This window comes from Muntiacus reevesi, unplaced genomic scaffold, assembly GCF_963930625.1.
Source record: "Muntiacus reevesi unplaced genomic scaffold, mMunRee1.1 SCAFFOLD_115, whole genome shotgun sequence".
Taxonomy (NCBI): domain Eukaryota; kingdom Metazoa; phylum Chordata; class Mammalia; order Artiodactyla; family Cervidae; genus Muntiacus; species Muntiacus reevesi.
Window position 1 is genome coordinate 120972 of NW_027077863.1, and position 23096 is coordinate 144067.

General features: G+C 39.4%; 1 long non-coding RNA gene across 1 annotated transcript in view; it reads right to left on the reverse strand.

The window, feature by feature from the left end:
* Positions 1–736: 736 nt before the first annotated feature.
* LOC136155199 (uncharacterized) overlaps positions 737–23096 on the reverse strand; it is a 36558-nt gene continuing 14198 nt past the window's right edge. Inside the window, exon 3 of the long non-coding RNA XR_010660719.1 lies at positions 737–841. This is a non-coding gene — a long non-coding RNA (uncharacterized lncRNA). The remainder of the gene's footprint in view (positions 842–23096) is intronic.

A 23096-nucleotide genomic window follows, 5' to 3' on the forward strand; every position in this document is an offset into this window, starting at 1 on the left:
GCTTTTACCTCCCTTCTATCAACTTTGTTTGAACTGTCCACTGACATGGCATAGAGGGACTCCTCATAGAATTTAACTTAACCCTGACCTAACCTCAGTCCAAAAGTTGTTTCAAGTGACATCATCCACCTTTAATTAAGTCCCATCATTCTTCTCCCATGAATTGGCTCCTGTGACACTGCAGGCAGGCATAGTTAGCATCCCTCCATTCTGCCAGGGCATTGGCCGCATGCGATGTTAGCTTTAGTTCAGACGCCTTTTAAACTTCATTTTGCAACATGGGGAGTCGCTTTAATTTTTTTACACCCCTTAGTGTATGTTCCCAGTGTAGTTCAGTGAGAATGATTTCTTGATTTCTCCCCCTTTTTCAAAAAGAGAGTGCAATTCCACCTTAAATGTAAAACATGTTAAAGAATAATAAGTATAATAAATATAGAAATGTTCACAAGTGGGGCTTGATCAAGACAGGGAATTTTTCTTTTCCTGTGGTTTTTCCACAATTATAAGAACAATGTTGTTTTATGAGCTCAAATTCTTAAGAGCATAAAGACCGAAGATGAAGTAGTAATTGCCAACTAGGAAGTGCCAGATTAAAAGCATCTGAGAGGTTCCAAAGTGCCTCAGTGTATAAAATAACAATGAACTCTGGGATTAGAGGAAAAGAGGAAGCTGCTGAAATTATGTTCCTTTAATTCTGCCTTCGAAACAGCTATCATGTTGAATCAGTAATATCATGTTTCTTTTTCAGTCTTTAGAGGAATATGACATTTTTTTCCCTAATACCCTTCAGATGGTATACCAGAGAGGTTCATCCAACAGAAATGATCGATGAGCTTTTAATCTGAAAAAAAAAAAAAAAAAAACCAAAAAAAAAAGTCATGATCCTTGGTGGTGAAGAAATTCATCAAAAGCTCCACAGTTCTGTAAAAGTACAAGTCTTTCTACAAAGAGTGAAGCCAGAAGGGAGCCCCGCAGAGGGTGGGAAAATCATATTGATAAGTGTGTTCATGTTTATTTCTTCCTTACTGAACTTCTAGACCAATTTTGGAAGGTCCTAGATCTATTTTAGCTAAGGAATTCCTTTTGAATGTCAGGGCAAGCCTAAAGTTGGGCTTCTGGCAATTCTGCCAACAGTGACCACTAGTTCTTTGTACTAAAGTTTATATCAGAGCTATAATTTAAAATAACTGCTATTTCACCCATAGCCTATTCTTATGACAATCAATAATATCTCCAAGATTATCAGATGTCCTTTGGGGAACAAAATTGACTCATGAAAATGTGTAATGTCAACCTTTTTTCTTGTCGATATCCTTATGTCTGTTTACCCATTGTCCATCTGTCACAGACACCCTGAGACACACCAATCCTGAACACTCAACATTTTATCTTCTTTATTCCCATTGCTGGGTTTCTGAGTGATGCTTAAAAAAACAATCACACAATGGTTTCAACATTTATCGCTGCCTAGCCAAGTGTCCTTGTTTCTTTACTCTTCACTCTTCAATTCTCTATAGCATCTGTTGAAATAGTTACCCACTCTTATTATGATTCCATTTCGTCCCTCATCACCCACCTTCTAATTCATGGAGAAAATCAAGGCATCAGAAGATAAGTCTCTCAAATTTCTGTCCTGGAACCTAAGAACATATCTGCCTGACATTTCCTCTTTTTATATTATTAAAGAAGGACTCTTCTGCCTGTCCACTGATAGCTTCTGCCTATGCCATCTCCAGCCCTTCTCAGGACCCTTACTCTATGAATTATATAGTTAACAACATTTATGAAGTTTCAAACATGTCAGCATAACACAGTTTCTTTTTCCAGTTATTTATTTACTCTTTCCTGTCTCTTAATAAGCTTATATACTTTCAAAAATTAAATTTGTATCACCCCTTCAGTGCCATCCAATCATTCCTCACAGAGTCTGAACACATTTTGTGTTCCTACGAACATCTTTAGCCAATATCTTCTTATTTATTATACTTCGTAACAATATTTTTCCTCTGTTAAATTGCTTAAAATAATATTTGACATTCCTGCTCATCTTAAAGTTTTCTCCTTTTTGTAACACTACAGATTCCTTTGATTAGATTCTAGTCCTATGGATATTCTCTCTTGGGATCCTTGCAATGGTCTTCGTCTCGTACAAGTTCATGTTCCTCAGGACTGTCTTCACAGTGCCTCAGCTCATTACTTTCATCTTTTGTATTATTTTAGCTGCCTTCTCATTTTTAATCCCACAGGTCTACCTTGATTCACGCAGTTTTGAATGAGTTCTGTAGGTTGTCTAGCTCAGACTAACATTTTTGTTAGTTCCTAGAATTTGATTACTTGTTGTAACCCTCCCCCACCCTTTTTATTGTATTCTGCCATCTTTTTACCTCAGCTTTTTCTTTCTCTTTCTTTGCCAACAAGTAAATATTTTCATCTTTCTGCAAGGTTAGGGCCCTCTACGCAAGGAATAAATGGAACAAAAGTTAATAAACAAGCCATGGAAGTTAAAGATGTGTGAAAATACATAGTTTTGATTACCACCTCCTATATAGTCTTATAAACCTGTCCATAGTTCTTTCAGGCATTCTAGTGAGAAATCTAGAAAGCTTTTGTTGTTCATCAATGAGTTGTGTCCGATGCTTTGTGACCTCTCAGACAGTAACAAGCCAGCCTTCCCTGTCCTTCACCATCTCCCAGAACTTGCTCAAACTCATGTCCATTGAGTCAGTGATGTCATCCAACCGTCTCATCCTCTGTTGTCACCTGCTCCTCCTGCCTTCAGCTTTCCCAGCATCAGGGTCTTTTCCAGTGAGTCAGCTCTTCACATCAGGTGGCCAAAGTACTGTAGCTTCAGCTTCAGTATCAGATCTTCCAATGAATATTCAGGACTGATTTCCTTTAGGACTGATTGGTTGGATATCCTTGCTGTCCAAATGACTCTCAAGAGTCTTCTCGAACACCAAAGTTCAAAAGCATCACATCTTTGACACTCAGCCTTCTTTATTGTCCAACTCTCACATCCAAACATGACTACTGGAAAAATCACAGCTTTGACGAGACAGACTTTCGTTGGCAAAGTAATGTTTCTGCATTTTAATAGACCATCTAGGTTGGTCATGGCTTTTCTTCCAAGGAGCAAGCGTCTTTTAATTTCATGGCTGCAGTACCATCTGCAGTGATTTGGGGGCCCAAGAAAAGAAAGTCTGTCACTGTTTCCATTGTTTCCCCATCTACTTGCCATGAAGTGATAGGACTGGATGCTATGATCTTCATTTTTTTGAATGTTGAGGTTTTTTTTTTTTTAAACCATTTATTTTAAATGTTGAGTTTTAAGCCAGTTTTTTCACTTTCCTCTTTCACCTTCGTCAAGAGGCTCTTTAGCTCCTCTTTGCTTTCTGCCATAATGGTAGTGTCATCAGCATATCTGAGGTTATTGATATTTCTCCTGGCAATCTTGATTCCAGCTTGTACTTCATCCAGCCGCCTGACATTTCACATGATGTACTGTGCATATAAGTTAAATAAGCAGGGTGACATTATACAGTCTTGATGTACTCCTTTCTAAATTTGGAACCAGTCCATTGTTCCATGTCTGGTTGTATCTTGCTTCTTGACCTGCATACAGATTTCTCAGGAGGCAGGTAAGGTGGTTTGGTATTCCTATCTCTTAAAACATTTTCCAGTTTGTTGTGATCCACAACTGAAAGGATTTGCATAGGCACTGAAGCAGAAGTAGATGGTTATCTGGAATTCTCTTGCTTTGTCTAAGATTAAGTGGATGTTGGCATTTTGATGTCTATTTCCTCTGCCTTTTCTAAATACAGCTAAAATATCTGGAAGTTTTGGATTCATGTATTGTTGAAGCCTAGCTTGGAGAATTTTGAACATTATCTTGCTGGCATGTGAAATAAGTGCAATTGTGTGGTAGTTTGAACACCTTGGGGATTGCTTTTCTTTGGGATGGAATGAAAATTGACATTTTCCAGTCCTGTGGCCACTGCTGAGTTTTCCAAATTTGCTGGCATATTGCGTTGAGCACTTGAACAGCCTCATCTTTTAGGATTTGAAATAGATCAGCTGGAATTCAATCACCTCCAGTAGCCTGGTTTGTAGTGATTCTTCCTCAGGCCCACTTGACTTCACACTCCAGGATGTCTGGCTCTAGGTGAGTGATCACACAATTGTGATTATCTGGGTCATTAAGATCTCTTTTGTGTAGTTCTTCTGTATATTCTTGCCATCTACTCTTAATATCTTCTGCTTCTGTTAGATCCATACCATTTCTATCCTTTTTTGTTCTCCTCTTTGCATGAAATATTCCCTTGGTATCTCTAATTTTCATGAAGAGATCCATAGTCTTTCCCATTCAATTGTTTTCCTCTATTTCTTTGCACTGAACACTGAGGAAGGCTTTCTTATTTCTCCTTGCTACTCTGTGGAAATCTGCATTCACCTGGGGATATCTTTCCTTTTCTCCTTTGCCTTTCACTTCTCTTCTTTTCTCAGCTATTTGTAAGGCCACCCCAGACAACCATTTTGTCTTTTTGCATTTCTTTTCTTGGGTATGGTTCCATCTCCTATATAGTCTTACAAACTTCTGTTCATAGTTCTTCAGGCACTCTCTCTCTCTCAGATCTAATCCCTTAAATTTATTTGTCGCTTCTACTGTATAATCGTAAGGGATTTGACTTAGGTCATACCTGAATGCTCTAGTGGTTTTCCTACTTTCTTCAATTTCAGTCTGAATTTGGCAATAAGGAGTTCATGGTCTGAGCCACAGTCAGCTCCTGGTCTTATTTTTGCTGACTGTATAGAGCTTCTCCATCTTTGGATGGAAAGAATATAATCAATTGGATTTCGGTATTGACCATCTGGTGACCTCCACATATAGATTCATCTCTTGTGTGGTTGGAAGAGGGTGTTTGTTATGACCAGTACATTCTCTTGACAAAACTTTGTTAGCCTGGTTCATTTTGTACTCTAAGCCAAACTTGCCTGTTACTCCAGGTATCTCTTGACTTCCTACTTTTGTATTTCAGTTCCCTGTGATGAAAAGGATATCTTTTTTTTTTTTTTTTTTTTTGGTGTTAGTTCTAGAAAGTCTTGTAGGTCTTCATAGAACTGTTCAACTTCAGCTTCTTTGGCATTAGTGGTTGGGGCACAGACTTGGATTACTGTGATATTGAATGGTTTGCATTGGAAACAAAGAGGGGTCATTCTGTCATTTTTTAGATCACCTCCAAGACCTGCATTTTGGACTCTTTTGTTGACTGTGAGGGCTACTCCGTTTCTACTAAGGGAGTCTTGCCCACAGTACTAGATACAATGGTCATCTGAGTTAATTTCACCCATTCCAGGCCATTTTCGTTTACTGAATCCTAAAATTTCACTGTTCTCTCTTGCCATCTCCTGTTTGACCACTTCCAATTTACCTGGATGTGTGGACCTAACATTCCAGGTTTCTGTTGCAATATTGTTCTTTACAGCATCAGAATTTACTTTCACCACCAGACACATCCACACCTGGCTGTTTCCACTTTGGCTCATCCTCTTTATTCCTTCTGGGGCTATTACTCCGCTCTTCTCCAGTAGCATATTGGGCGCCGAGCAAAATGGGGAGTTCATCTTTCAGTGTCATAGTTTTGGCTTTTCATGTTGTTCATGCGGTTCTCAACGCAACAATCTTCAGTGGCTTTCCGTTCCTTCAGTGGACCACGTTTTGTCAGAACTCTTCACCATGACCCGTCCATCTTGGGTGCCCTACACTGCATGGCTAATAGTTTCATTGATTTAGACAAGGCTGTGATTCATGTAATCAGTTTGGTTAGTTTTCTGTGATTGTGCTTTCCATAAAGAGAACTTTACCTCCCCAAACTATATATTTACATTCCAAAAGGGAAGGAAACCTGGAACCTTGGGTGTATACCAGGATATATAAACCTGGAGACACTTGACTTACAGTTCGTCTAGAGACCACTACTTACTTCCCACAAGGGAACTTCCCTTTCTCTACCCTAGGAGAATTTGTTTGCATAAGGGAAAATCATTTCTCTTCTCAGGAAGGAAGGATGTTAACTGGACAGCATGTGTATTGAATTCCTGATTCTTAATTTCATGACTTTTCTCCTGTTATATGACACCCAAACACACCAGCTTGTCCATATAGCATCACCCCAGAAGAAGGTAGAAATTGTTGTGTAGTGAACTGACACAAGTATTACTGTCAGTAATAACAATCTGTCTTGATCCAGAAACCTCATGTTTGAATTGATGGTAACATAAACAAATATAGACATTAAAAACTTAATCGTCTTTTCCTTCTTTTTCATGAAAATCATGCCATTTTATTTACTACAGGGATAGTGAATAATTTTATTATCATTTCTTTTGTTTTTTTCTGGTATCGTTCTTCAAACACATAGAAAAGGGACATTTGAATCAGGGCAAACTTGAGTGCTCATGGGTTCCAGCTATATGTCAGGTTCCCCCTGGTTACTCTGAGAGCTGAAAAGAATAAATTTCTGCCACTTGTAGTCTGCGTGCCACATCTAGATGAGTGCCAGCACACTGGCTGTAATCTTGGCTATAGAAACTCATCTCGAATCGTATTTATTTTCCCTTGTCGTATGGAAATTTCATAGCTCACGTCTTTGTTGTTATTGTCATTTTTCTTTGTGACACCAGATTCTTGAAGCAATCCATCCAGACCAAATGCTTTCCCATGGACAGAGTTATGTGTGTTCTCAGTCTGCTGTCTCCTGCCACAACTACAGTGCAGCCCTTGTTGATACATCCCTCAAAATGTATTGTACCAGTAGTGGCCACCGCTTTCCCCTTGAGTTTCTTCCTTTCTCCCTTCAGTCATTTCTACTTTGTTTCTTGTGTGTGTGTCCATGTCCATCTGTCTCTCTTTCTTGGGCAGAAAGTCAGAGCATCAAAGATCAGAGGAGAAGCATTAAACTTTAAGACAGGCATAGACAGCATTCTTCCCCCCTCAAGAAACTGACCATCACATGAAAGGATGACTTTCCTGTATTTTAGGAGAAATAGACTGAATGGTTCTAAACGAGGAAGAGAAAGTGAAGAGGAACATGGTAACTTTCCTGCTTTGATTAGTTTTTAAACATTAGTAGACAAAAAACACAGAGAAGGGATGGGTATGTAGCTCTTCAAACATTCTTTTATCCCATTAAAATTATTCAATGAGTAGTTCCCTTATTTATTCTCTTCAAAACTACTTGACTGGAAGAATTCACATGGACCACCGTCCCACCAATGTGGACCTCCAGGTTCTTAACATCTCAGTGTTTCAAATAATCTAAATGTGGGATATATTTTGGCATGTTGTCTTTCCAACTACTTTGAAGCATAAATATTTCTAGTTGACATTCTACTATGCCTAAAATTAAATGTTAACTGATTTTATGCTCTGTAGGAAGGGTCTTGGAGGGTCTTAAAGAATTTTAATTTGTCACAATTTGTTTTGAATGAATCCAAAATTGCACTTGAGTTATATCCTAATATTCCATGTATTGAATGAAGTGTTTTAAAATCAAAATGCAGTCTTATTATTTTTAAATGTCATCATCAAATTAATAATAGAGAATTTAATGATTCTGCTTAGTGTTGATGGGGAATACGTGTAACTCTATGGCTGATTCATATCAATGTATGACAAAACCCACTGAAATGTTGTGAAGTAATTAGCCTCCAACTAATACAAAAAAACATTTAATTTTTTTGAATGTCTCAAATATTAGAATTGGGGAGGACAATCTGTTAACAAAGAAAAAGAAGTTGTAATTATTTTATAGTGAGCATTTTTTCAGGTATATTTATTAAATTACTACTCTGAGAAAGGCAGTATGCTAGCTCTTCTGGTATATCAAAATGAATATCTAAGTCAAAAGAGAAATATGGGCTTCTCAGATGACTCAGTGGTAAAAAATCTGCCTGCCAATGCAGGAGATTCAGGAGATGCAGGTTCGATGCTTGGGTCAGGAATATCCCCTGGAGAAGGGAATGACTATTCCCTTGAGTATTCTTATCTGGAAAATTCCGTAGACAGTGGAGACTGGTGAGATACAGTCCACGGGGTCACAAAGAGTCGGACTACACTGAGCACACATGTATGCAAAAGAGAAATATAATCTCAAAATGTTTATTGAAAAAATACTTTGTGTGTGTGTTACTTAATCTTAAGTTTATTTGAAGAAACTAAATATACACAAACAATTCATATCCATTTAAAGTCACATAGGGGATTCCATGGCAGGATTTTGGCTGCTTTAAAATCAGGTCATGGTGGAGAATTCTGACAAAACGTGGTCCACTGGAGAAGAGAATAGCAAACCACTTCAGTATTCTTGCCTTGAGAACCCCATGAACAGTATGAAAAGGCAAAAAGATAGGACACTGAAAGATGAACTCCCCAAGTTGGTAGACGCCCAGTATGCTACTGGAGATCAGTGGAGAAGTAACTCCAGAAGAATGAAGAGATGGAGCCACAGCAAAAACAACACCCAGTTGCGAATGTGACTCATGATGGAAGTCAAGTCCGATGCTGTGAAGGGTAATAGTGCATAGGAACCTGGAATGTTAGGTCCACGAATCAAGGCAAATTGGAAGTGGTCAAACAGGAGATGGCAAGAGTGAACACTGACATTTTAGGAATCAGTGAACTAAAACAGACTGGAATGGGGTAATTTAACTCAGATGACAATTCTACCTACTACTGTGGGCAAGAATCCCTTAGAAGAAACGGAGTAGCCATCAAAGTCAACAAGAAAGTCCAAAATGCAGGACTTGGATGTAATCTCAAAAACAACAAAATGATTTTGTTCCTTTCCAAGGCAAACCATTCAGTATCATGGTAATCCAACTCTACGCCCTGACCAGTAATGCTGAAGAAGCTGAAGTTAAACAATTCTATGAAAACCTACAAGACTTTCAGGAACTAATACCCAAAAAAGATGTCCTTTTAATTATAGGGGACTGGAGTGCAAAAGTAGGAAGTCAAGAGATATCTAGAGTAACAGACAAGTTCGGCTTGGGTGTACAAAATGAAGCAGGCTAGTGGAGTTTTGTCAAGCGAACACACTGGTCATAACAAACACCCTCTTCCAACAAGACAAGAGGAGAGTCTACACATGGACATCACCAGGTGGTCAAAACTGAAATCAGATTGATTACATTCTTTGCAGCCAGAGATGGAGAAGCTCTTGTTAGCAAAAACAAGACCCGGAGCTTACTGTGGCTCAGATCATGAACTACTTATTTCCAAATTCAGACTTAAATTAAAGAAAGTAGGGAAAACCTCTAGAACATTCAGGTATGACCTAAATCAAATCCCTTAAAATTATACATTGGAAGTGAGAAATAGATGCAAGGAATTAGATCTGATAGACAAGAGTACCTGAAGAACTATGGATGGAGGTTCTTGACATTGTACAGGAGGCAGGGATCAAGTACTTCCCCAAGGAAAAGAAATGCAAAAAGCAAAATGGTTGTCTGAGGAGGCCTTACAAATAGCTGTGAAAAGAAGAGATGCAAAAGGCAAAGGAGAAAAGGAAAGATATCCCCATTTGAATGCAGAGTTCCAAAGAATAGCAAGGAGAGATAAGAAAGCCTTCTTCAGTGATCAGTGCAAAGAAATAGAGGAAAACAATTGAATGGGAAAGACTATAGGTCTCTTCAAGAAAATGAGAGCTACCAAGGGAGTGTTTTGTGCAAAGATGGACAAAATAAAGGACAAAAATTCCATGGACCTGCAGACACAGAAGATATTAATAAGAGGTGTCAACAATAGCCAGAAGGGCTATACAAAAACAGCTCCATGACCCAGATAATCAGAATGGTGTGATCACTCACCTAGGGCCAGACATCCTGGGGTGTGATGTGAAGTGGGCCTTAGGAAGCGTCATTATGAACAAAGCTAGTGGAGGTGATGGAATTCCAGTTGAGCTATTTCAAATCCTAAAAGATGATGCTGTGAAAGTGCTGCACTCAGTATGCCAACAAATTTGGAAAACTCAGCAGTGGCCACAGGACTGGAAAAGGTTAGTTTTCATTCCAATCCCACAAAATGCTGACAACCACACAACTGCACTCAGCTCCTATGCTAGCAAAGAAATGTTCAAAATTCTCCAAGCCAGGCTTTAACAGTACATGAACCTTGAACTTCCAGATGTTCCATCTGGATTTATAAAAGGAACAGGAACCAGGGATCAAATTGCCAATATCTGCTGAATCATTGAAAAAACAAGAGTTCCAGAAAAACATCTATTTCTGCTTTACTGACTGCACCAAAGCCTTTGACTATTTGGATCACAACAAACTGTGGAAAACTCTTAAAGAGATGGGAATACCAGACCACCTGACCTGCCTCCTGAGATGTCTCTATGCAGCTCAGGGAGCAACAGTTAGACCTGGACATGGAACAAAAGACTGGCTCCAAATTGGGAAAGGAGTACATCGAGGCTGTATATAGTCACTCTATTTATTGAACTTATATGCAGAGTACATCATGAGAAACACTGAGCTGGATGAAGCACAAGCTGGAATCAAGATTGCTGGGAGAAATATCAATAACCTCAGATATGCAGACGACACCACACTTATTGCAGAAATTGAAGAAGAACTAAAGAGCCTCTTGATGAAAGTGTAAGAGGAGAGTGAAAATGTTGGTGTAAAACTCAACATTCAGAAAACTAAGATCATGGCATCTGGTCCCATCACTTCATGGCAAATAGTTGGGGAAACAATGGATACAGTGAGAGACTTTATTTTGGGGGGCTCCAAATTCACTGCAGATGGTGACTGCAGCCATGAAATTAAAAGATGCTTACTCCTTGGAAGAAAAGCTATGACCAACCTAATAAGCATATTAAAAAGCAGAGACATTACTTTGCCAACAAAGGTTCGTCTAGTCAAATGTATGGTTTTTCCCAACAGTTCAGTTCAGTTTAATCACTCGGTTATGTCTGACCGACTCTGTGATCCCACGAACCGCAGCACGCCAGGCCTCCCTGTCCATCACCAACTCCCAAGGTCCACCCAAACTCAAGTCCATTGAGTCGACGATGCCATTCAGCCAGCTCATACTCTGTCGTGCCCTTCACCTCCTGCCCTCCATCTTTCCCAACTTCGGGGTCTTCAAATGAGTCAGCTCTTCACATCAGGTGGCCAAAGTACTGGAGTTTCAGCTTCAACATCAGTCCTTCCAATGAAGACTCAGGACTGATTTCCTTTAGGATGGACCTATTGGATCACCTTGCAGTCCAAGGGACTCTCAAGAGCTTTCTCTAACACCACAGCTCAAAAGCAGCAATTCTTCTGCTCTCAGCTTTCTTTATAGTCCAACTCTCACATCCATACATGACTACTGGAAAAACCATAGCCTTGACGAGACAGACCTTTGTTGGCAATGTAATGTCTCTGCTTTTTAATATGCTGTCTAGGTTGGTCATAACTTTCTTTCCAAGGAGTAAGCGTCTTTTAATTTCATGGCTGCAGTCACTATCTGCAGTGATTTTGAAGCCCCAAAAATAAAGTCTGACACTGTTTCCACTGTTTCCCCATCTATTTCCCATGAAGTGATGAAACCAGATGCCATGATCTTCATTTTCTGAATGTTGAGCTTTAAGCCAACTTTTTCACTCTCCTCTTTCACTTTCATCAAGAGGCTCTTTAGTTCTTCTTCACTTTCTGCCATAAGGGTGGTGTTATCTGCATATCTGACGTTATTGATATTTCTCCCGGCAATCTTGATTCCAGCTTGTGCATCATCCAGCCTAGAGTTTCTCATGATGTACTCTGCATATAAGCTGAATGAGCAGAGTGACAATATACAGCCTTGACGTACTCTTTTTCCTATTTGGAACCAGTCTGTTGTTCCATGTCCAGTTCTAGCTGTTGCTTCTTGACCTGCATACAGGTTTCTCAAGAGGCAGGTCAGGTGGTCTGGTATGCCCAACTCCTTCAGAATTTTCCAGTTTATTGTGATCTACACAGTCAAATGTTTGGCATAGTCAATAAATCAGAAATAGGTGTTTTTCTGGAACTCTCTTGCCAGTGGATATTGGCAATTTGATCTCTGGTTCCTCTGCCTTTTCTAAAACCAGCTTGAATATCTGGAAGTTCACAGTTCATGTATTGCTGAAGCCTGGCTTGGAGAATTTTAAACATTACTTTACTAGCATTTGAGATGAGTGCAATTGTGTGGTAGTCTGAGCATTCTTTGGGATTGCCTTTTTTAGGGATTGGAATGAAAACTGACATTTCCAGTCCTGTGGCCACTGCTGAGTTTTCCAAATCTGCTGGCATATCGAGTGCAGCACTTTCACAGCATCATCTTTCAGGATTTGAAATAGCTCAACTGGAATTCCATCACATCCACTAGCTTTTTTCTTAGAGATGCTTCCTAAGGCCCACTTGACTTCTCATTCCAGGATGTCTGGCTCTAGGTGAGTGATCACACCATCATGATTATCTCCATCATGAAGATCTTTTTCGTATAGTTTTTCTGTGTATTCTTGCAACCTCTTCTTAATATCTTCTGCTTCTGTTAGACATATACCATTTCTGTCCTTTACTGTACCCATCTTTGCATGAAAATTTCCCTTGGTATCTCTAATTTTCTTGAAGAGATCTCTAGTCTTTCCCATTCTCTTGTTTTCCTCTATTTCTTTGCACTGATCACTGAAGAACGCTTTCTTATCTCTCCTTGCTTTTCTTGGAACTCTGCATTCACATGGGGATATCTTTCCTTTTCTCCTTCACTTTTCACTTCTCTTCTTTTCACAGCTATTTGCAAGGCTTCCTCAGACACCCATTTTGCTTTTTTGCATTTCTTTTTCTTGGTGATGGTCTTGATCTCTGTCTCCTGTATAATGTCATGAACCTCTGTCCATAGTTCATCAGGCACTCTGTCTATCAGATCTAGCCCCTTAAATATATTTCTCACTTCCACTGTATAATTGTAAGGGATTTGATTTAGGTCCTACCTGAATGGTCTAGTGGTTTTCCCTACTTTCTTCAATTTAAGTCTGAATTGGGCAATAAGGAGTTCTTCAGTCCTGTCCAACTCTTTGTGACCCCATGGACTGTAACTCCCCAGGCTCCTCTGTCCATGGAATTCTCAAGGCAAAATACTGGAGTGGGTTGCCATTTCCTTCTCAAGGAGATCTTTCTGACCCAGGGATTGAACCCTGGTCTCGCGCATTGCAGGCAGATTCTTTACCATCTGAGCCACCAAGGAAGACCCCTCGAGAAAGAGTGGAGAAAAGGCAGCCCTCCTATACTGTTGATGGGAATGTACATTGGTGCAGACACTGTAGAAAGTAGTAAAAATAAAAATAGTAGTAAAAATAAAATTACCATATGATCCAGCAATCCCACTTCTGGGCATTTACCCAGACAAAACAGTAATTTGAAAAGATCCATGTTCCCCTATGTCCATAGCGGCACTGTTTACAATAGCCAAATCATGGAAAGAACCTAAATGTCTATCAACAGATGAATGGATAAAGAAAGTATGGCAAATACATACAATGGAGTATTTACTTAGCCATCCAAAATGAAATAATGCCATTTGTAGCAACATGGATGAGCCCAGAGATCATCACACTAAGTAAAATAAGTCAGAAAGAGAAAGACAAATACATATGACAACACTTAGATGTGGAATCTGAACTACGACACAAATGAACTTACCTACAAAACGGAAAAGACACACAGATATAGAGAACAAACTGTTGGCCAAGGGAGGGTCAAACTCCCAAAGACTGAGAGTTAATTGGAATTAGTGGGTGCAAGCTAGTATATATAGGATGGATAAACAGTGTCCTACTATATAGCACATGGAACTATATCCAATACCCTGTAATAAGCTATAATGGAAAAAATATGAAAAAGAATATATTGGATAATTGAGCCACTTTCCTATATAGAAGAGAAATTAACATAACATAATAAATCAACTATTCAATATTTTTTAAAAAATCATAACTTTCTAAATTTAAGTTGGCTTCAAAACTTGGCTTGCATGAATATCTTTTTTTTTTTTAATTAAAGCTAATAATTTTTAGAGTTCTTCATTTTTTCTCTCTTGGAACAATCTGAAAGTTCTGTAATTCACTTTAAACTACAGATGATTTTACCTGCTTGTAGCATGTAAACCAATAGTAATAATTCTAATATTCTCTGGTTCATGTGCATAGTTTTCTATTGCTGCTATAACAAATCCCTACAAACTTAGTGGCCTAATGCAAAATTAATATCTTATAATTCTTAAGGTCAGGAGTCAAAAGTCCCTTATGAGATTAAACAGAAGTGTCCAAAAGACTACATTTTTTTTCTGGACTCTATAGAGGGTAATCCATTCCCTTGCCTTTTCCAGATTTTAGAGACTGCCCACATTCCTTGGCACATGGCCCCTTTCTACATCTTTAAATGAGCAAAAGAAAATTGAGCCCTTCTTAAACCACATCATTATGCTCAAAATTCTCCAAGCCAGGCTTCAGCAGTACATGAACAGTGAACTTCCAGATGTTCAAGCTGATTTTAGAAAAGGCAGAGGAACCAGAGATCAAATTGCCAACATCTGCTGGATCACTGAAAAAGCAAGAGAGTTCCAGAAAAACATCTATTTCTGCTTTATTGACTATGCCAAAGCCTTTGACTGTGTGGATCACAATAAACTGTGGAAAATTCTGAAAGAGATGGAAATACCAGACCACCTGACCTGCCTCTTGAGAAACCTATATGCATGTCAGGAAGCAACAGTTAGAACTGGACATGGAACAACAGACTGGTTCCAAATAGGAAAAGGAGTATCTCAAGGCTGTATATTGTCACCCTGCTTATTTAACTTATATGCAGAGTACATCATGAGAAACGCTGGGCTGGAAGAAGCACAAGCTGGAATCAACGTTGCCGGGAGAAATACCAATAACGTCAGATATGCAGATAACACCACCCTTATGGCAGAAAGTGAAGAACTAAAGAGCCTCTTGATGAAAGTGAAAGAGGAGAGTGAAAAAGTTGGCTTAAAGCTCAACATTCAGAAAACTGAGATCATGGCATCTGGTCGCAGCACTTCGTGGGAAATAGATGGAGAAACAGTGGAAACAGTGACAGACTTTATTTTGGGGGGCTCCAAATTCACTGCAGATGGTGATTGCAGCCATGAAATTGAAAGACACTTACTCCTTGGAAGGAAAGTTATGACCAACCTAGACAGCATATTAAAAAGCAGAGATATTACTTTGCCAACAAAGGTCCGTCTAGTCAAGGCTATGTTTTTTCCAGTAGTCATGTATGGAGGTGAGAGTTGGACTATAAGAAAGCTGAGAGCAGAAGAATTGCTGCTTTTGAGCTGTGGTGTTGGAGAAGACTCTTGAGAGTCCCTTGGACTGCAAGGAAATCCAACCAGTCCATCCTAAAGGAGAGCAGTCCTGGGTGCTCATTGGAAGGATTGATGCTGAAGCTGAAAGTCCAATACTTTGGCCACCTCATGCGAAGAGTTGACTCACTGGCAAAGACCCTGATGCTGGGAGGGATTGGGGGCAGGGGGAGAAGGGGACGACAGAAGATGAAATGGCTGGATGGAGTCATCGACTCGATGGACATGAGTTTGTGTAAACTCCAGGAGTTGATGATGGACAGGGAGGCTCGGTGTGCTGCGATTCATGCGGTCGCAGAGTCGGACACGACTGAGCGACTGAACTGATTGACTGACTACACCACATCACTTCAAGCTTTCCTCCACAGTCATCCTTCCCTCTGACTCTCTTCTGATTCCTTCCATTTGTAAGGACACTTGTGAGTATACTGACTCTCCCTGGATAATCTATGATAATCTCCTCATCTAAATGTCCTTGACCTAACTGAATCTGCAAAATCCCGTTTCCATGCATGTAAACATAATCAGAGGTTCCAGGGATTATAATCTGGGCTCCACTCATTGGAGATATTTCTTGGGAGATGCTCATCAAATTCAACGTCTGATGGGTGCACATCATACAGACAGGACACTTGAACATTTCATTATATTCTTAACATCTTTAAAGCTACCTTTGAAACCAACAATAAAGTTAACAAGATAATTAATTTTCAGAAATTTCCAATTTTTTACATGAAGTTATCTTTCATTTCAGTCTCTCAGTTGTGTCTGACTCTGTGTGACCCCATGAACCACAGCACACCAGGCCGCCCTGTCCATCACCATCTCCCGGAGATTACCCAAACTCATGTCCATTGAGTCAGTGATGCCATCCAACCATCTCATCCTCTGTCGTCCCCTTCTCCTCCTGCCCTCAATCTTTCCCAGGACCAGGGTCTTTTCCAATGAGTCAGTTCTTCGCATCAGGTGGCCAAAGTATTGGAGTTTCAGCTTCAACATCAGTCCTTGCAATGAACACCCAGAACTGATCTCCTTCAGGATGGACTGGTTGGATCTCCTTGCAGTCCAAGGGACTCTCAAGAGTCTTCTCCAACACCATAGTTCAAAAACATCAATTCTTCTGTACTCAGCTTTCTTTGTAGTCCAACTCTCACCTCCATATATGACTACTGGGAAAACCATAGCCTTGACTAGACGGACCTTTGTTGACAAAGTAATGTCTCTGCTTTTTAATATGCTGTCTAGGTTGGTTATAACTTTCCTTCCAAGGAGTAAATATATAACCACTTAACTCACTGCTACCAAACTACTTTATTATCTCTGCTGATATGAAGCAGAAGACAAAATTTAAAAATTATCTAGGGTATTTATCATTTTCAAAATGTATTTTTATTCTCTTCATTCACAAGATGCCTCTTCTAGACCCTATAAAAATATAAATAAGCAGTATTTATTAAATGGTTGAATCATATATTAATCACATATTAATAAGCACAGGGACTCCTGGAGTAAGCAGATTTTCAATAACTGGTGAAGATTTAAATAAATGTATCCATGTAAATTATTTAATATAATAAAATTTTATAATAATATAATCAAATTTTAGGATTCCCCCCCGAAAACGAAAATTAAAGCATGGTTATCTCCTTTATTCAAAATCCGATCATCCTGCTACTTAATGAGACGACACCATAAGATAATAATTAACAGGAAATAAGAGTCAGTTGTCAGTAACATGTGCCCAATATAGCTAACACCCACTACCACTAAGTCTCATCCCATCCAACGATGTGAGGATCTCTGCACAGCACACAACACACATTTCCTTCTCTAACTTCCAAGTCAGTGCTGAGGGATGCAGAGGAAGAGAAATAAGACCCCTGGTAACAGAGATTCAAGGGACTCGGTTTCTGTTCAAAGTCAGAAGAGGACACTGCCCTGGCAGGAATGCTTCAGCAAAGGAAAAACACACAGGCTGTTTTGTTTCTTTGTTTGTTTGTTTTAGAATTATGTTTTATTTGAAGGAATTTCTGAGGATGTAAACCCAGAAGACAGCCTCTCAGCTCTGAGGGACTGCTTGTAAGAGGTAAGGGAGGGTCCAGGGTAAATAGGAATTTTGCAAAAAATATTCGCAACAAAAACCAGGTCCCTAGACTATTTGCCTTAAGTATTCCCCCTTGCAGTTAGGTATAATGGCTACTGACAAGTACATTTTCTGATGCCTGGGAGGTATTTAGCAGATAGGACGTAGCTTAGGCTTTTTGTTTGCTTGTTTTTCCCCAAAATCTACTCTCAGAGCCAAAATATGTGTCCTCAGAAAACGTGATTCTCTGCTCAGCCACCAGTATAACGCAGAATCAGTTAAGTTCTCTAATAGAGCAACAAGGAGGTTTTGACCAAGTACTCTGTGGTATCCATGCTCAGCAATAACCAACGGATAGACAAGCACCAGGAGTACAGAGAGAGCAAGCTGGTTTGCAGACACTGGACATCTTCTTTTACAGAAATATAAATCAAATATTTTAAATATGCAAGGCCTCCTTGCTTCCAGGCATTTCTAGTAACAGATTCAACACGAAAAGCTATTGTATCATCTCAAAGAGATTTTCTACACTTAGTTAAATTTACCTTGAATATCAAATTGTTTCCTATGCCTAATTTAAGTCAGCAACTCAGAATTACTTTTTTAATATTATCAGCTAACTAATATAACCTACCAAAATTAATAACATGGTGAAATTAAAAAAAAAAATGACAGTCTGGGTGTGGTAGGCATAATCATGGCCCCCTAAAGAAGTATATGGACTAAGTCCTGGCCCTGAGACTATGATACCTTCATGGCAGGAGAAACTTTGCAGATGTCACTGAGATGGGAAGATTATCCAGGTGGCCTCTGGTGTAATTCCAAAGGTCCTTATAAGTGAAACAGGCATAAGGGGAAGAGAACAGGAGGAGAAGAAAATATGACAACCAAAGCCAAGGTCAGAATGATGAGATTGCTGACTTTGAAATTAGAAAGAGACCTTGAGCCGAGGAAGCCTCTGAAAACTGGAAAAGGCAAGGAACTAAACACTTCCCTAGAGTCTTCAGAAAGGCCTGTAGAGACTTTGGTTTTAACCACACAAGACTATTTCAGATGTCTGAACTTTAGAACTGTAAGGTAATACAGTGGTTGTTTTAAGACACTAAGATTGTAGTAATTTGTTCCAGCAACAATAGAGCTAATACAATGGGCAAACTATCCTTTTAGTAAATTATATTTTAACACAGCTCTAAGATTTCCCCACTGATTATATGCCACAAGATCTATCTTTCTATTTCTCAGTGTTAAGTACTGTCTCATCTTTTCTAGTAGGACATCAGTTTGGCTGCTCACTGGGACCATGGGTGTGATCCATTTGGAAATCCTTAGGATCAGGTATTGCACTGGATCTTTTTTTTTTTAATCTATTTTTTTTATTAGTTGGAGGGTAATTACTTCACAACATTTCAGTGGGTTTTGTCATACGTTGACACGAATCAGCCATAGAGTTACACGTATTCCCCATCCCGATACCCCCTCCCACCTCCCTCTCCACCCGACTCCTCTGGGTCCTCCCAGTGCACCAGGCCCGAGCACTTGACTCATGCATCCCACCTGGGCTGGTGATCTGTTTCACCATAGATAATATACATGCTGTTCTTTCGAAACATCCCACCCTCACCTTCTCCCACAGAGTTCAAAAGTCTGTTTTGTACTTCTGTGTCTCTTTTTCTGTTTTGCATATAGGGTTATCGTTACCATCTTTCTAAATTCCGTATATATGTGTTAGTATACTGTAATGTTCTTTATCTTCCTGGCTTACTTCACTCTGTATAATGGGCTCCAGTTTCATCCATCTCATTAGAACTGATTCAAATGAATTCTTTTGAATGGCTGAGTAATATTCCATGGTGTATATGTACCACAGCTTCCTTATCCATTCATCTGCTGATGGGCATCTTGGTTGCTTCCATGTCCTGGCTATTATAAACAGCGTTGCGATGAACATTGGGGTGCACGTGTCTCTTTCAGATCTGGTTTCCGTGGTGTGTAAGCCCAGAAGTGGGATTGCTGGGTCATATGACAGTTCTATTTCCAGTTTTTTAAGAAATCCCCACACTGTTTTCCATAGTGGCTGTACTAGTTTGCATTCCCACCAACAGTGTAAGAGGGTTCCCTTTTCTCCACACCCTCTCCAGCATTTATTGCTTGTAGACTTTTGGATAGCAGCCATCCTGACTGGCGTGTAATGGTACCTCATTGTGGTTTTGATTTGCATTTCTCTGATAATGAGTGATGTTGAGCATCTTTTCATGTGTTTGTTAGCCATCTGTATGTCTTCTTTGGAAAAATGTCTGTTTAGTTCTTTGGCCCATTTTATGATTGGGTCATTTATTTTTCTGGAATTGAGCTTCAGGAGTTGCTTGTATATTTTTGAGATTAATCCTTTATCTGTTTCTTCATTTGCTATTATTTTCTCCCAATCTGAGGGCTGTCTTTTCACCTTACTTATAGTTTCCTTTGTAGTGCAGAAGGTTTTAAGTTTCATTAGGTGCCATTTGTTTAGTTTTGCTTTTATTTCCAATATTCGGGGAGGTGGGTCATAGAGGATCTTGCTGAGATTTATGTCGGAGAGGGTTTTGCCTATGTTCTCCTCTAGGAGTTTTATAGTTTCTGGTCTTATATTTAGATCTTTAATCCATTTTGAGTTTATTTTTGTGTATGGTGTTAGAAAGTGTTTTAGTTTCATTCTTTTACAAGTGGTTGACCAGTTTTCCCAGCACCACTTGTTAAAGAGGTTGTCTTTTTTCCATTGTATATCCTTGCCTTCTTTGTCAAAGATAAGGTGTCCATAGGATCGTGGATTTATCTCTGGGCTTTCTATTCTGTTCCATTGATCTATATTTCTGTCTTTGTGCCAGTACCATACTGTCTTGATGACTGTGGCTTTGTAGTAGAGTCTGAAGTCAGGCAGGTTGATTCCTCCAGTTCCATTCTTCTTTCTCAAGATTACTTTGGCTATTCGAGGTTTTTTGTATTTCCATACAAATGCACTAGATGTTAATGCTCCTCATTCAGCTTAGCAACCTGTCTGCTAAATTTCACTGGAAATGTAGCAAGCTCACTGAGTTCCATTGCAAAAACCAGTAGTATGCATGCTTGGTAAGCTGCTTCAGTCATGTCTGACTCTTTGTGATCCCCCATACTGTAGCCCACCAGGCTCCTCTGTCCATGGGATTCTCTAGGCAAGAATACTGGAGTGGATTGCCATTCCCTTCTTCAGGGGATCTACCTGACACACGGATCGAACCTGTGTCTCTTAAACATCTGCATTGGCAGGCAGTTTCTTTACTACTAGCAAGTGGGTAGCCATTCCTTTCTTTGGGATCTTTCTGACCCAGAGATCCAATCTGGATCTCCCACACTGCAGGTAGATTCTTTACTTTCTGAACCACCAGGGAAGCCCAAAAGATAGCAGTAGATGATATAAGCTCTCATGCAATTGCAACTGCATTATTCTCACCAAATACAGCCTGATGGATATGACAGTGTTACATGAAACACATTAATTACTGAAATTATATTTGTCAGAGCAATAAATATCTACCTTTGATGCTAGAGAATATATGATTTGAAGCAAAAACTTTAATACACCTTATGTTAATTATTTACAAGGATTCACAAACACTGTGCTCTAAATGAACATATAAATATCTACATGTAGTCGCATGGAGACATATATGCAGTGAGAGAGGTCTGTAGATTATAATGATTTGGGAGGATGCTTCTACACAACTAATACGCCTTAAAATTTCATCTTCCATATGCGGTTCATTTTGGAAAGCTATCACTTCCATTGAAATGACTTTTCTTTTGTCTATCCCTCCTGCAATATTATAAAATGCTCAAAGACAAAGGTCACATTTTATTTGTCTTATTTGTCATGGCACTATATATCATAATGGCTATTAGATGGGTCAATAAACTAGTGGATGAAGTTAGAGAACTTCCATAATATAAATGCCTAGGCAGTAAATCAAGAAGATGCTAAGGACAGAGAATTATTTAATCTGCTAGTGGTTTTAAAAAAGGTCTCAATCCCATAGTTCACTTGTCAACAAGTGAGCATCAAGAGAGACAGGTTGTCCACAGTTTCAGATCTAATTTTTGCCTTTTGTTCCCAGTTAAGGCAGTCTTTCTGTTGCTTACTTAAACTGATTTCTCATAAATAAAAATGACTCAAGGACTAACTATTATGTGTGATTCTGTAGGCACACACATAATATACATAATCTTTGTGTGTATACAGGTGTATACACACACACACACACACACACACACATATATACACCTATAATGTGTGTGTGTGTGTTTGTGTGTGTGTGTATAATTATATACATCCTGGGAATCCCTAATGTCTTCATTGCATCACACCCTGCAGTTTAGTTTCCAGCATCCAACCATTTGACTGGTTTTTCACAACGTTCCTCTCAAAGTTTATATTTATTAGCTTGTCTTATTTCTTGACCTATATACCTATTTCTTTTAGTAGTCAAAATATTTCTAATCTGTTTTAAGAATTCTTTCAAGTCATCATAGCCTCTAACAAAAACATAAGATCACAGTGCCCATTTTATTCTGCAAGTAGAATTCCATAATACATTCTCAGGATGTGGTATCAGTAATTCTTCTCTCTTTCTAGAATCCTTTCAGAGTCAAAATTCATTACTTGTGCAGGTTTAGGTTATACATCTCACGGCCACAGAAGCACTGTTCATATCACAGTCCTCAGAGACTGGCATACTATTTATTGTCACAATTAGTGAATGGTGACTAAGCATCTTAAAGAATGGACAACTAATCCCACGATGCACAAAGGTGGCATGCTGGCTAGTGGGTGCTGCTTATAATCTGATTATCACTGACTCAGAAAGGGCAAACTTCAGCCTTCAAGCCTGATGTAAAAACAGAAACCAAAGTTGCTTTAGTGAGGTAAAAACTTAGCTGAACAAGATATAGGCATCGATTGTTTTCAGTCATTGTACAATGGACAGAAGAAACAGGGAACCTTGAGAGAAAGGAAACAAGATTAGCACATGAGGACCCATGTTCTGCTTGGCTGCGTTATTGAATCATGGGCACTGGAAGAGGGAGTCCAAGCAAATCCTCCAGGTCTTGCTGAGTTGAGGATACAGAAACCATGGAGGAGCATGCTGAGATTGCACAGCAAAGTTGCAGACAAAGAAGTACAAGGGGAAAAAGCTTCAGAAACGTGCTCGGGGTACTCTTGCATTTTTGCTGAGAACTAATCAGTCTATGTATAGAGTTCAAGTTCGTGAGGCTGAACAAAGGATAGTCCGTAACTTGTAAGCTGAACAATCCCAGAGATCAGAGAAAGTAGAAAGACATTTGATCAGGCCACTGAGGGTCCCTGGTGATAATCCACTGGGTCATGCATTACTACTAGAGCTAAACTCTATCTGGAGTGAAGCCTACTCTAGGCCAACCATAACAAAGCTTAACAAGAGGCCTTAAAGAGATCAAGCAGATCTGCTAGTAGCTTAAACTGCTGCCAGATGAAAGGACAGACTCTTTCAAGGAAAACAACAGTGCAGACATGACTCCAACATAAAAGTACTGAGCATGGCAAGAAGCAAGACAACATGAGCCACA